General features: G+C 40.2%; 1 long non-coding RNA gene across 1 annotated transcript; it reads left to right on the top strand.

Moving 5' to 3' along the window:
• Positions 1 to 5,428: 5,428 nt before the first annotated feature.
• On the top strand, positions 5,429 to 11,475 carry LOC137281308 (uncharacterized). Its single transcript, XR_010956725.1, has 2 exons — positions 5,429 to 5,591; positions 7,462 to 11,475. It is a non-coding gene; the product is annotated as an uncharacterized lncRNA (long non-coding RNA).

Raw genomic sequence — 11,475 nt, 5'->3', positions numbered from 1 at the left:
ATGGTAGGCCACACTCAGTTCAATTCCTTGCATTTCTTGTCGGATCTGACAAAGGTGCCTTAATGATGGTAAATGTTACGCCTCTCATTGTAATTATTCTGCTTTAGTAAGTAGGTGACTTTGTACAGATACTTTATATATTATTGCAAATCATTCAAAAATATTGGTGAAAACAAACAGAATTTTGGTGTTAAATGTTTGACAAATCTTATGTTGAATATAGGATTTATTTTTGAGAGGATACAAAACCGGTACTTTACACGATCTTCCTGCTGTAGTAGTTTCCGTTTGTCTTTGACCATTTTGTTTAATGTGAGCTTGTAAGTTTCTCCCGGTGCCTCAATTGCAGGTTCGAGAAAATATGTGTGATGCCAAGTCTACTGCCCTTGAAGCTGGGAGGCGGTGAAGGAACAGAGGCATGGACGAGAAATGGACCTCCAGAGAAGATTCATCCAGGAAGCATATCACAAACTGACCGTACAACATACGGAGGCCCACGACCTACCCCCACTCCACCTCCCGCCAGACACCAACTCTGACAGTCATTGCAGGACCGTTCCGGTTCCCCCACCCTTTATATCCATGGAAGGTTTACTTGCCTTAGTTGTGAATCTAATTCAAAACATACACGTGTTAGTATGGACTTCACTAGTTGGCTTTTGTCCTTCGTAATTATCTCCCCTGACAGAAATGGAGTTGTATTTTAGTGTGGTGTAAATAGACAGATATAGAACAGCTTTAACCAGATTCAGATGTACAAATTATGATTCCATGGTCAGAATTGCTAGAGAAGAGAGAAAGAGAGAGAGAGGATGTTCAAGTCCTGTTTGACTATGCCCAAAAGTATTTGAGGATGAAATTAATTTTTTACTAGTAGCCCTCAATGTGATGATCTTCGATCCCAACTGCTGAACATTCCCCATTATCTGTCCAATGAATGGAAATTTGTCCACATTATGACGTGCAAGAATCGGTCATTGTTAGCAAAATACAGATTCAAGGCCTCAGTTGGGAGACAGAAGTAGCCCAATACCTGATGCAAGGGAGATAACTCCGTCATATTTCACAGAACACCTTGTCTACCTACAGCTGTTATGGTTTAGTTGTCTGACTTGTAACAACTACATAATATTGTTCTCATTGATCACTGTATACAAATATAATTTGCCATCATTCGGTATGCTTTTCGTGCAGAATTTTGCTTCAAAATTGTTAGACATCAATCTCCTTTTCAAGCAATTTTGCATCAAATTGTTGCTACTTTTTCAATGCAAGAGAGTGAACTGTACCAACCTTTGCATCACCATTCTGTCAACTTATAATCACTATTATTCAGTTGTACAATGTTTCTGCTTGTATAATTATGCCATTCACGCTCTTGCCTAAAAGCACAAAAACAAAATGTTATATATTGCTTGTACCCGGGGCCCAAGGCCACTACTACCGAAATAAAGTGAACTTGAACTTGAACTAATTTATGTGATGTAATGTAGACAAATCTAAGAAAGTTATGGAGGATGCTACTTTGTCACAATCTTTAGCACTGTATATTCTTGAGTCCACACTCACGAGACCGCTAATGTTAACTGCCAAGGGAGACAACTCATCATTTTACCACCGCTTCATCTACTTTCGGTTCTGAATCACTTGCAATCTGTCTAAAATAATAGTATTGATTAGATAGTTCCAACCCAAAACGGATAACACATGATCTTTCATTCATGTCAGAAAATCCATTCCATTCTTTGTGTGTGATAAGGCTCCTAACACCTTGAAATTTTATTAACTTTTTCTTAAGAGTAATAAATAAGTTATTTCGCATGGGCAAGTAACAACAGAACGCCATTAGACACACTCAAGTGTCTTGCTTTCACGAGGATTAAGTTATAATAATGCATGTCTGATTTCCTTGAAAGATATTCAACATTCTGTCTTCGTGGTGAAGTCAACCAAGGCCAACGACAAAGATAGAGAGACAGCTCCTTTCTCGCCTCTCAGTAAGAAGATCTCCCTCAGCAGCCAATGGCGTCTCGCTTCAATGATTTCTCCCTGAGGGGTCGCTCGTTTCAACTTCTTACCAGTCAGTAGTCGCGTTACCTTATAACAAAACGGTAAGCTTGATGTGCCACATGACAGTTTAAATATTTCTACTGCTTGTGTTGACAGAAATGTGAAGTTTAATGGTATGACCAGCGTCAAACAGGCGATAAATGAAAAGAAGGGCGGATTACTTTTACCGACTGCTAACGCTACTTGTCTTCGTGTTCGGGGTTGGCCGTAACGATAGCATTCACTTTGGAAGGCGGAACCCAGTTGGGCAGAACAATTGCCGATAACATGCGATATGAAGACGGTTTGTTTAAGACGAGAACAAATTGAGGAAAGCAATAAAGGGCTCTTGTATATCCTTTTATATTAGATTTGATTGAATATATCAAATGGCTATGCGCCATGAAAGAAATGATTACATTTTTTGGTGAGGTTTATGAATGATAATACAATAATTAATACTGACATTACACATATGTTATTTATCAAAGTATCCAGGTATGGCTGTTCTTGAGATAGAGTGAGTTTTATCCTACGGCGTTGTAGCAATATGTTACTATCACCCACTCAAACGCGCCAACTCGTAACCGTAAGGTGAATGAACAGCGTTTTCTATATAGACGGTCATGTGCGTTTGTCATCTGTGAATGATGTTTTACGCCACCTTGGCTGTATCCTATCATATAGTCATGTAGTTTTGTGTGGGCCACTGCGGCAATTACTTCACTGTTGAAGCGACTGAGTGAATGAGTTAACTTTAATTTTACGCCACAGTATGAAAGCTATGTGGCGGCGGTCTGTAAATAATCGAGTCTGGACTAGACAATCTAGTGATCAACAGTATGAGAATCGACCTGCGCAAATGGGAACCGATATCACGTGTCAACCAAGTCAGTGAGCCTGACCACCCGATCCCGTTAGTCGCTTCTTACGACAAACATGGTCGCCTTTTATGGCAAGCATGGGTTGCTGAAGACCTATTCATTTATGTGCAGTAAATGAAGTGATGGAAGAAAAAGTTGTGTTTCAAGGGTCTGCTATTTGATATAGCAAAACTCAATCCAAAAATGAATTGATCCAGAATTATGGCTGTGCTTGACGCCTCGTCATTTCAGGTTGGCCATGCTTGAGATGACATGGTATAATAGTTGTTCACTGGTCACGAGGGGGACATGGGTTGAGGTACCTTCGATGTTTGTTAATGGATACAATTATTATCAGTTAAAATAGTTATTCTCAGTACCTTTAACTAAAACAGTACAACATGCAACTAAAATAATTTCCAACTGTCTCAAACAGTTGTCTCCAAATGTTTACAAACGAATATTCATGATCAACATCTACGTACAGATGTGTAATACACCCATTCCTACTTTATTTGCATGTTTATACACATGCAAATTTATTTCATAGATATGATCGGACCTAGGGGTCCTACTGAAATCGTTCGGTTGAACAAGTTTTCGGGATAAACGATTCATTGTTACAAAAGATTGTCATTTTGGACACAGCCCGAAACGTTACCCACAAGCAAACACCCGGTGTCTTCATTTAATTCCAGGGATTCTTTTTCCCATTCCATTCTTGTCACCTGATGTATAACCAGTGGTATATGATTCATAGAATTATTGAATATTCTTTGGTGCAGGCGTTTTATTTTTACAGGGTGCGGTATCACGAGGTTTCGCTGTATGGGGGGTTTTGTTAACTGAACCAGAACCGTTATTGTAATAATATTATGAAAACATCCAACAATCGTCCTCGGTTATATGAAAATGATCATGAACGGCAGAACCATTATGGAATCGAGATTACATTATTTTTAAAACTATGTCAAAATTTTAAAATTGACATCCTGACATGAGTGTTTTCGGCGTGAGACACATGAAACCACACTTCCTGTCAGAAATATTTAGGAAAACTACTCCGGTAATATATCAAAAATGGAATGAGTAATTCTGAAAATGACCCACCAATTCAGTCAAGGTGTCCCTTGACAGCTTTACGAGATTATGTTTGATCGCGGAGGTATTTTACCCGCTGTGCACAGTTGGTAGTGAAGAGGCATAAACCATTTTCTGATACACGTCCTAAACGTGTCTCATCCCAGACAATGTAATGTACTTAAATCAACAGGACCTTTGTTGGGAATCGTCATGGATTTTATCATTTTATTATATTTCATCTGTTGTAATTTGCACATAGGATTGAAATCCAATGAATGGAAATGAATGAAATATGAATATCACCCACCCTGAGAGGTTTCCCCCGCATCTTGCCCTTCATTCTGAAGATGGAATGAATTGTAGTTGTTTTGTAGTTGGTTTATTGTACATATTTATGTTAATATACACAAAAACACTATTTTTGCTGTTGTCTATTTATTCCTTGTTTTTAGCATCAATCAGTTTGTTTCGAGAAAAGATCTACGTATAATATTTTCATAGTTATTCATAGATGAAAACATAAAATAATTTTACATTATTAAATGTCAGTTAGAAACCTTGCCCATTCACATCGCACACTGAGTATTTGAAATACTTATAAATCTGCATGAAATATTCTTGTTTTGAAATTGGAAATATTGATGTTTACATTATTTTTCAGGTAAACTGTACCTTACCTTTACATATGCATCGGACGGGTTTCACCAAAGGGGCATGATATGTTTACTCTTACTGGGACACCTGGTGTCATCACTGCTCGATAGGACCCGTCAAGGTCCCGGGGTAGAATAGGCCTTCAGCAAGCCATGCTTGCCATAAAAGGCTACTATGCTTGTCATAAGAGGCGACTAAGGGGATCGCATGGTCAGGCTCGCTGACGTGGTTGACACATGTCATCGGTTCCCATTTGCGCAGATCGATGCTCATGTTGTTGATCACTGGATTGTCTGGTCCAGACTCGATTATTTACAGACCGCTGCCATATAACTGGAACATTGCTGAGTGCGGCGTAAAACTAAACGCACTCACTCACGCACGCACCCATTTGCGTAGATCGAAGCTCACGATGTTGATCACTGGATTGTCTAGTTCACACTCGATTATTCAGAGACCATCATGTAGTTTGAATTTTACTGACTGTATGTAAACAACATCATCCATGACCCAGTATGCTATGGCACCATAGTTCTCTGTGCTTAGTCGTTTCCCTTTTGCACGCCAGGAACCAGTGATTGTGGGTTCAAATCTCTGCTTCCCACCTACTGTATTCCTAGCCTTGTGGTTAAGGCCACATGGGTACAGTGGGTGAAGCCCATTTATGGAGCCCCCGTCTTAATTTTGTCGAAATATTTCGAAAAAAAATATGTGAAAATGATCTTCCTCATTCTCCCGTTACAGCTCTGCCTGTCCGGTTTAACGTGTCAAAATGCACGTCAACCAAGTACTACACATGCAAGAGCGGTAAGATGTGCATTCCGATGGAAGAACTATGTGACGATACAGTGCAGTGCCATGATGGCAGCGATGAAAAGAGCGACCCCTGTTATTCGAACAACCGAGAAGGGTCGGTTGGCTATAAACTGGTCAAGGACACAGGTTTGTATATTTATGAGGTTCTGGTATTACTTGTGGAAAAATCTCATTACACACCGAAGTTATTAGTTTGCAGGGGAAATGACTTTCTCCCTCTTCTTGACCCCGGTGACCCGTGTAGGTCCAGGGTAGAATAGGCCTTCAGCAACCCATGCTTGCCATGAAAGGCGACTAACGGGATCGGGTGGTCAGGCTCGCTGACGTGGTTGACACAAGTCATCGGTTCCCATTTGCGCAGATCGACGCTTATGTTGTTGGTCACTGGATTTCTCTGGTCCAGAATCGATTATTTACAGACCGCCGCCATACAGCTGGAATATTGAGTGCGGCGTAAAGCTAAACTCACGCACTCAGTTGACCCCGGTAATTTGCTATTTAGAGTTGTCTCCCTTAACTGTATAATTGTCTATGTCTTAAATGGGAGGTAGATCACCATTCAACTCATTCTGGACCTAGTCGCACACTCGACGCCTCAAGCACACCCTTCCTTCATATATCATATCTCTCTTAATTAACACATTCTCATCGAATCTTCCATCCTCTATGTATACACTCACTTAGTACTTAAGACCCGAGACCATTATTATAAGTGTCCGTTACAATATACTTACTCGCATCCTAGTGACAACTGTGACCCCAGTCAGCTCTCTCTCTCACAAACATCCCACAGTCGAAGTAATCATTAATTACGTACTCACTCGTTCTTTACTTGCTCGCCCGCACAACGTCACACTCGCTCACCAAACTTTCTACCCAGTCACTCCTCACTCCTTTCTAACCCAATCACCCACCCAGACCGCTTTACCTATTCCTTTAACTCCCTCACTTCCCCCCTCACTAACTCATCACTGTCGCTCACTCATCAAACCCCACACAACCCCTACTCTCCACCCCCACAGACACACCGTACTCACCCTTAACTCAAACTCCCTTTACCACATCTCACTCACTCACTCACTCATCACTGTCACTCACTCACCAAACCCCTCTGAGACATTTACTCCACATCTATTCACTCCCAGTCTTAGCTAAAACTGACTCACTGACCCACCCTCTCACTCACTCGTCCACTCTCTCCCTCCCTCACTCACTCACTCACCTACCTACCCACCCACTCACTCTCACTCACTCGCTCACCCGTCCACCCTCTCCCTCTCCCTACACCCACTTGCTTATTCGCTCGCCCATCCGCCCTCTCACTCATCCACTCTCTCCCTCACTCGTTCACCCACCCACACTCTCACTCGCCCATCCTCCCTCTCGCTCACTTACCCACTCATCCACTCACTCACCCACTGACACTTAACTTGCTCCTGCTGCTCTGAACAAGCCAAACCTCAACTTTTCCCGACAAGGAGATATCAATGATTGAAAGATTACACTCAATTTATAAAGACACGATCAACATTATTCCAGTTTTCGCACAAAATGTTTATGGTTTTCCTTAGTTGTTTGACATTTGATTTATTGCTGTGTTTGAATTTGTGGGGAATTTTATAGCTCGACTATCAGCCAGACCGAATTTAATACCATGACATGGGGAATCTTGCTAAGAACTTAAACCGTTTGAAAACAGATTTTTTCCACTTTAAGGAGAGTTTCAAAGTTTTCATTATTTTTCGTAATTGTGTCAAGAACAGGGGAAGTGTTCAAATATTGATCCTTACAAGCCTGTGGCGTCTTTCTGCGCATGTGAATCCCCGTGGTATATTGAACACTGGTGATAAGACAGGTCGATGTGTTCCGGAAGACATTAAGAAGTGCCGGGGGACATGCTGTATGACGTCCATGGCTGCAACAGCGATCTGACCTTTTATTATTCGTCTATAGTTTAATTATTCAGAAATTACAAATGCTCCATATTTTGCTACAGGTACTTCGCACAGTGGATCTCTCTCCGTCATCGTTGGTCTGGTTGTCATGGCGATTATGATGCACATCATTGGACACTGTTGATGAGTGAAATGGACATCGCGTCGTCAATGGCAGACGGATGAAATATACATCAAATCAAATGATCGGAAGGCGGCATTTTTATTCTGAACTATTCTTTGCATAAAAAAATTGAACTTCTGTATTACGTCGACAAGAAGGAGAAAGTCGAGACACAGACTTGTGTGACAAACATTGTTATTCATTATGACGATAAGATGACGTCAGATGACGTCATGATGACGTGAAGTGCCCATGGAGACGATGTCGAAGACACCGGGATGCAACACATAGATACATACAACTATTTATGAGAAAATGAAATCAAATAATGTGATTATTGACATGATCACGGTTTGGGGGAGAAGCGTTTTCCGAAAGGGATGCGTCACGTGACTGAAAACGCGCTAAAACATTACAAGCGTCACTTCAGTGAAATTTGCATTTCTGCAGATGATGGCACCACAACACGTGGCTGTGTACACGTGCATATGCCGATATGAAATGTCAACTCCTACAACCCCTTCAACATGCGCACGCTTGTGTGTGTCCTGAAATAGACAACGGCTGGTGTGAAATCCACTCCTGTACATTTCAGCCTGACAATCTATGTCGATCCGGTGTGTACTTAACCCGTCTTCTCACTCAAACCCACAACGTACTAATATGTTGTTTACAACAAAACAGGACATTTTGTATACTTAATCAAAATACCCATTAGTCCATACTTCATGGGGGTGGGGGATGGGAATTTGAAACGACGTCCTGCACGTCAGGACACGCTATAAAGAACGTCCATTATGTGAAATGGGTTACCCGCGGGGGGTGAAAAACGAAAACAAGGGGAAAGCAAAATCTATAGGCTTTCCAAATTATGAAATAAAAAAAGATCGCCGATTATGGACCTTTTTGATTAAAAGTATCTTAAACCCACAAGCACATTTGTAGATTAGTCACAAACCTTATGATGAATGCCTCATCCAGGTCTACCAGTTAATCAAAATGTAAGATGATGTTCAGCTAATGGTAAATTTTTACTTTCTCAAATCAAATCAGCATTATAGTAGGCGTACCGAAAACGTTTTAGATTTATATAACAGTGATAGGTATGTTACCATGACAACAGAGAACTCGAGTTAGTTCGAGTGAACGATGTTAGAGTCTTCATCAGTTGAAATTACAATCATTCATACAGTTTCTTTAATCCTGTAGAATTCGTAAAGACAGCTGTTGTCATTGGTCCTATGCAAATTAAATATACTATAGTGTAAATCACTTCTGCAGATCTGACAGTGGCTACCGTCTGCTACAATGGGTAATTTTCTTTTGCGTTGTACGAGTGAAATTCTCATTTTATTTGGACATTTATCACATTGTCACTGGTTAATGCAGATTACAGACATATGTCTCGATGCACAAAGCGTTAGCAACTTTACGGCCTGTCTTAAATCTATAGTTTGTGATATGTTTGTGAATATCGTAGTTCTACGAACGCTCTGTGAATTGTGGTTCCGATCCTCAAAGCATTCTTTACGCTAAGAATTCCATAGGATTAAAATACGCTACAGAGTTACGACAGGTCGTAAACTTACCAACGTTTTGTGCCCCGGGACACTGGACCCTGTTCATACTTGATCGTTATTGTAACAAGTTGTTTTCAACATGTTACCGAAACGCACAGTTACACGCGAATCGTCCTACAAATCAGTTGATGTTTTAGAATTTTATGTTGGAGTATCTCTATTTGAGAAGTGCTAATGTCTTGACACATTACAGGTCCGAAAAGGACAAATTAATGTTGTTCATTGATATTTTGTGGTTAGAAGTCTCTTGTTTCACTTATCGATAGTACGTATTCCGAAAGGTGGTAGCACCTTCGTGATGAATGTCCGTCGAATCTATCTGGTAATGATTTCAAAGAAATATCACAAGTCAATGAATTCAGATGACGACAACATGGAGCATCGATCATGAATTGTTCTGACACTGGATATTAAATAAACCATGGTCCTCCGTACATACAGTTTCTGCGCATGTTAACAGTTATCGTTATCTGCGCATGTCACTACATCACGTGACCGTTTGATGTGTGAAAGGGATGCTGTCGTTAATAAGGATATCTGGTTAATGAAAACCGTTTGCTTATTTATTTCTATGTTTTCGTCTTGAAATTAATTGTTTTAGTGAGGAGGAAACTTGTTAAAATCATCCCTTTGCTCGGCACGCGGCCATGTTGTCATTGTTATTGTTGATAGGGTCGAGTCACAACTGAACGGTGCTTGTTTATGATGTCAAAACATATTTTCCTTCATGCCTCGAGGCTTGTCCTATCTTGTGTATATACTTCATCTCTTGTCTGTTTGTATATTTGCCTATTTGTATATTGTTGTTACTGGAAATGCTGTTACGCATCCACTTGCCTTTCACAATTTCTCTGTATCATAGCAACTGTTTCGCGAAGTCTCGTCCAAGTCTCGTTACCTGCGAGATTTAATCCATTCGCCACCACTCGCGTCTTCCCGGAATCGCTCGACGTGTTCCGGGCGGACACGAATGGACACGATCGCCAGACAATCTGGATACTCGTTTTCTTTCTACGCAAAACTATGCGTTTCAATACCCATTTTCTTTTGCTTGGATTTGATAAAGTTATTTTGTTTTGTAACTGCTGCTTATTTCTCTCTTATATGTTTACTTTGATGAAGACATTTATGAGGCGTATATTAGCACCGAAATGAAATATTGAGCTCTTACAATCAACTTCGAATGTAACGAACAGAGGGATTAAGTTTCGCCATCCTGACCTCTGGCGCTGCATAGAGGGGCTGGACAAGCCATGGTGGGGCGGAACCCAAAGGTAGCTAAAACGTCGCTACCATTTCTGATATGTGAATTTGTCAGACCAAACACCAAGATTCGTTTCTTTACATAAGGAAATGTCTGAATATTATTGCTACCCCTTCCCTTCCAACCCCCTTGCCCGTAGTACTACCACTGAAAATATTTAGTAGTATGACGCTACAATGTCACTGATTCAATATCTTCGGAGCTGACTGTTAAATATACACCACCGATTTTGTATTTGTTTATACACTCGTGCGTGTTTCATCAATTACAAGTATTATGTTGTACATTCCCTTGCTTCTTACGTTCATCCTCGCTACACAGGGGCATGTTTTATGAAGTACCACGTATAACCCTTGGACGCAAAGTTGGCAAGCGTAATTCCCCTGTATGGCGAGGATGTCTTGTTTCATGTTTCGCTGTTTCATTTTCCGACACATAAAGCAAACGTCACTCCTGACTCAGCCGTGCGTCACAAAAGCAATAAAAGCGCTACTGTTAATTTCAGCAAGTAATCGTTGATTTCGATACACAATTTAAAGAAGCAAATGTTTGCAACCAATAACTTATCCCCTATAATACTGCCTCATTATTCATCACAAAACGTCAAAACATTCTTATTTAACTGTTTGTCTTTTTTCTCTCAGTACTGTGAACTGAATGCAACTTGTGGTGTATGTTTCAAAGGTATTTTATAGCGTATGACTCGACCAATTCCAGAGTGTCTGTCGCACCAAGAATGTATCTTAAATTATTTGTTAAAATTATTTTTAAAGAAAACATAAAGTATTGGAAATCAAAAAGTGCCACAAAAATGATTAAATAGAGTGTTGAACACTTTTAGAAATATAAAGTTTATAGAAAACATTTTGTACGTTTTCAAAGTTTCTTTGACTTAATTGTGTGTGATATATTTACGGGTGTATTACTTTCATTTTCATTTGGCATCCAATGAGTCTGATATTTGTACATGAACTATTTTCGCAATGTTAGAGTTTTTATAACGAATGTGATGTACCACGATGCGAAATGCCTCTACTTTCATGTATTATAGCTAATGGCATATCTCAGCTTCGTGTTGGTTATCTTAAATAAACATATTTGAAATATT

The sequence above is a fragment of the Haliotis asinina genome, chromosome 4, assembly GCF_037392515.1.
Source record: "Haliotis asinina isolate JCU_RB_2024 chromosome 4, JCU_Hal_asi_v2, whole genome shotgun sequence".
NCBI classification, from domain to species: Eukaryota; Metazoa; Mollusca; class Gastropoda; order Lepetellida; family Haliotidae; genus Haliotis; species Haliotis asinina.
The sequence above is the reverse complement of the archived record's forward strand: the minus strand, read 5'-3'. Positions and strand labels throughout refer to the sequence as shown.